Raw genomic sequence first — 5049 nt, forward strand, 5'->3', positions numbered from 1 at the left:
GGTTGAAATAAAAAACAATTTATTATGACCATATATTATTTTGACATAGTTACTTTTTATTTTCCATTATCTAAGAAATCTAATTAAATAATAAAAAACAAAAAACATTTATCATGTCATTTCCAATATAATAGTTCGAGGCTTGAGAATAATACGAGGCATTGAACGTCACACTCCCACATACAAATCGAAACTGACTGATTGACAGAGACAGGAAGAAACAAGAACACGTTTACTACTACTAAGAAATTTTTTTAAGAAGTACACGTCACATTTTCCTCTTGTCTTTAGTAGCCAAACCACGGCATATAGGCCTAGCTCTAGGCCTATTTAGTGCATGGATCTATACTAACATGTTTATGTGTGTAACTGCATATGTGTAACAGTTTAATTTAGCAATTTAAGTATTTTTTTTATCGAGAGCTTATAAAACAAAGCTCTATAATATGCCAAATTAGGTGTGCAAGAAATGTTGCTAAAGGGGTCCACAAACGTTGACATATAACGTTGCATTTATTCCTCTGTCCACTAGGAGGAGCCAGTAGTTGCTGTTTTTTATGCCATCGGCCTTGTAATGACAATGAAACAGTTGATATAAGCTATACTGTACATCCTGGGGAAATGTGCGGAACGTAGAAGACGTAGAAGACGCAAAGAAGACTTCGAATTTGAAAACTGACCCTAAAACCTTTTTTTCTCTTTGCTTTGTTTCATACAGAATAATAACCTTCTCTTGACATGTGCAAAGTTGTTGTTTTTTTTTCCCGAATTTCATTGAAAGTGAATGACAAACAAAGTATGCCCATAAATGTCAAAAAGGTACATTTAAATGCTTCCCCAGCCAAAAATGTATGTTTTCTGAATCTGTGGTCCCACTGTTGTTGTTACACCGCCTTGTCAATGCTAGACCTCCGAAGGTAAGCAGGGTTAGACCTGATTAGTACGCGCATGGGCTATAGTGTAAACTGTTGCTGTGTCTGTAGGCAAGACACTTCGCTCTTTTTGTATGATTGTGGTGTGTGATCGGATGACACAGATTAGCAGCTTTGCTGTTTCTTATTTTTTAGGGCTTAAAGATGAAAATTACAACAGATCCAATCAGGATTCAAACCCAAAATTGGGTCATGTTGGTTTATATGGTAAAATGTACACCTTACTGAATGTCACTAAAATTTGTCTTCTTAGCAAACAAACCTATTTACATTTCGTTATAGCTGTATAGGCTTGTATTTATTTGCATGGTTTATTTGCTTGGTGTATTCAGCGTCTCAGAGTTTTACTGCAGTCAGGAAAAACAGAGAAGAAATTGCCATCACCAGACACATAGAGTGGAGGCCATGTGATTGTGGAAAGGTATTCTTTTGTACCAAGCATCGATACGGGACTCGGGGATGGAGCTTGTACTCTTTTTACACATGTTTCCATGGAAACCAGCCCAGCAGCCAACCAGCTGCTGCATGACCCCCCTTCTCATCTCCCTTTCCTCTCCAACACACACGCACACTCTCCCTATTTTTCCACAGTCATAATGCATACCAGCACATAGATTACAGTAAGCCGACCACCCAGTATTTTTTCTGTGCTAGAACTACAAAATGCAATGACAAAGACAAAACTAGTATAAAATGGAAACATGCACCTGCACTGCTCCCCACAGGTATGAGTCAGACATTTGAATACATCACTCACAGAATCAGATTTATTTTATGCTGTTAAATGATGGCAAAGACATTAGAGCTACAAGGTTTTCAGGAGATATAATCAAGGCAACTGTTAAATACTTAATAATTAGAAGCTGAGTATTATCAGTAGCATATTTTTTCAGATCTATTTCATCCAAAGATGAATTGGCTAATTAATGTCTTGTGAATGAATTCCAAGTACATATTTGCTGATTCACTTACCTGTGGTTCTAACGAAGTCCAATTGATTTCCACCTTAGACATGTATGTGTTTGTATTTCCATAAATTACCTATTTATTCAGTCTTCAGACATCATTTAAATCAAACTACAATATGCAAACTTGTTGCAAGGACCACAACTCTTTACTTTAACTCCCAACCTTTTAAATTGAGGTTCTGACATCTGACATAAGAAAGCATATCAGAAAGCATACTAACCTTACAGATTACTTTAAAAAGGGAAAAGCTCTTCATACAGTGTAATGGTATCAGTGCAGAGCTACAAATCTCCCTTTTTAATCTATCAATAGCTCAATCACTGCACAAATCAGTGCACAGTCGGCGGCAGATGATTTGATGTGACAGACTCAGAAGATGAGAAATTTAGCAGGAGTGTGTCCTGAAATATTTTCCTATTTACCAACTGTGCTCATCTACTTTTCACTTCATAAGGGTCCAGCTCTCTGTCCAGTCCCATTGCACATCTTTCAAAACTTTCTCCTATCAATAAAATCACTGAGAGCATTACCATTTGAAACAGAGATGAAGGAACACAGACATGGTCTCAGATGTGTATTTGAGATGGGCCTGGTGTATTGAAAAAGATGTGTGACAGATGGAGGCAGTCCCAGAGGTGGTCCACATGTCTATGAATAACAGACAAATAGAGGAAGTAGTAGTGTTCTTAACAAGTATAATGTCAGAGCAAGACATGTTAACATTTTATTACCACAGCGCCACTCCAGTTTGCATTTTATAGTTTATCAAAAGGACAGAGATTGAACAATTTATCAGACAAGCTCAAGAAGTGTGGTTGTAGATTGGTGGATAGAAATTGCAGTGAGGAATCCTGTGTTCTTGAGAAGTTTGTCTCTTCTCTACATTATATCCAGGTGAACTGTGTTAATTGTGTTGGCTGCTACCTTGGCCAGGTCTCTTCTTGTAAAAGAGATGCTGAATCTCAGTGAGATGTCCTGGTTAAGGACTGAATAAATAAATAAATAAAAACTTTTCTCTTATGTCTACATTATGTCCACTGTTATCCAAATTGTGGAGCATTTCATTTGTCTGTATTTGAAAATATTAATAATTTATGTATGTTAATCATTATTTTATGTATTAGTTTTACCAGTTAAGCTCTCTGTATAGATTCTGCAGGTTTTTTTTCCTTTTTTTTTTTTTTTTCTATGTGCAGCACTTTGGAAACAGCCTTTATTTATGAAATGTGCTGTAGAAATGAAGTGGATTGGATTGAAATGAAAATAGTAAAAACACAGTACATATTGCATTATTTCTTTCTGTTGTTTTCAACAATGGACTTACAGTCTGCCTCACGCCTTTACTTTTTAATGAGAAAAAAACAAAGTTGTGTGTCACACTTCTCACAATTAACTGCAACAACTCACACTTCTGTCTCGCTGTAAAACACATTTGTGAGCATCAAGACAAGACAAACTGGTCACAGCTCAAGAAAATATTTAAGCATCGTTATAGAGGATAGTAGCCTCCACCTCTGCTCAACTGACAGTCTTCATACAGCTCATTGTGCTCGGGTACAGCTGTGCCAGGTGACCTACATTTCAGCTGCAGAGCACTATCGCTTTGTGAACAAGGAGAAGAGAGATCATACACCTCTATTCGCCTTAATCCTGTCAGGACATGTGCCAGGGTCAGATATAAATATTATAACCCAGGCTGTGTTTGCTGGGGACAAAGGACAAGAGCTTTATCTGAACAAAGATAAGTTCTGGACTAGTGACATGCACTCGGTTAACTGCAACATTGGTTAATTGCAACACTGGAAATGTAGAGGAAGGTACTGGACATTGCTGCATGTGAGAGAAAGATGGGGAGGGTGAATGGAGGGGATGAAGCAGTGACTGAGCTGGGGATGATTTTTGTGTCAACAGCTGTTTAAATGTCTGTCTGATTTTGTTTTGTTTTACTTTGCTTGCTTTTTATGTTCCACCTCAGTGTTTTTATTAGAATTATTTTCTGTTCCATCTATGTTTACCAAAAACGTAATCAATATGATTTTTATACCTTACAATCAAAATGACTTCTCCACAATATAATAAAAGCAGACACCCTGGTTAAATAAAGGTAAAATAAATGAATAAATAAATAGTTCTCCACAGATGTGTGATGCATTGACCCAGGAGCATAGATATCAGCTCTTTAGTTAACTTGATGGATTGGTGCCTTAACAAAGATAAACAGCAGCTTTGATAAGGGAGCTGATGCTCTGTCAATACTGGCCCAGCATCACATCTGTCAGCATGAGGACAGGAACTGTTAGGGGCTCATATAGGACCAGTGCATATAAAATGGCCTTTTAGCACTAGGCATGACAATGTGTACCCTTATCTAATGGCATTTACAGTACAAAACATTTTACAGCTAATTAGCATGGAAATTTGACAGGTTTCCAGGCTTCATATCTGAAACTGACTGAGGTGAAACATATTTTAAATGTGGTTGCCAGACTATAGTATGGCAACTGCTTATACGACTCAACATACAGACATAGAGATGAGTGAAAGAGAAGAAAAAACATTGAATAAACTGGAGTGTGACGGGTAGGATCTTCTGCAGTGTCAGATTTGGATTAGGATTCACCAGAAACAGTTTCAGCATTTCACCCCATGTGTTTTTCAGCAGAATTGGTGCAGCTGTGCATGATGGGTGTCATTAAGATGGGTCTTTCAATTCTCCACATGTAACACATGTATATTAGTTACTGTTCATTGATACACACAGTGCAGCCATGCAGATGAACAGAGATTCAGAAACATTTCTATTTCTATCGTATAACATAAAATCTATGATATTTCTTGGGCTCAAAAGTATTTTCTGTTTTAAACATGTTGAATAGATAATCTGTATTGTTCCTTGACAGTGCCACCTGTTTTTGAGTAATATAGTTAAGTTTGCTGCAGATAACAAGTTAGTATCCTACTCTTAACTGATTTCTAGGTATGTGACCTCTTCACAGTGTGAAACCGGTAATTCTAGTGTTCATTGTAAATGCTTCCTTATATACCAGGAGAGTGGTGGTTGCTTTGATCAATTCATCTGATATTAACTGACAAGTAATAGCACTATGTATTTGACCATAGGTAAAGAAAGGGCAACATGACAAACAAA

Source organism: Boleophthalmus pectinirostris, unplaced genomic scaffold (assembly GCF_026225935.1).
Source record: "Boleophthalmus pectinirostris isolate CB_2022bp ecotype Guang Dong unplaced genomic scaffold, ASM2622593v1 HiC_scaffold_18, whole genome shotgun sequence".
In the NCBI taxonomy this organism is placed as follows: Eukaryota; Metazoa; Chordata; class Actinopteri; order Gobiiformes; family Gobiidae; genus Boleophthalmus; species Boleophthalmus pectinirostris.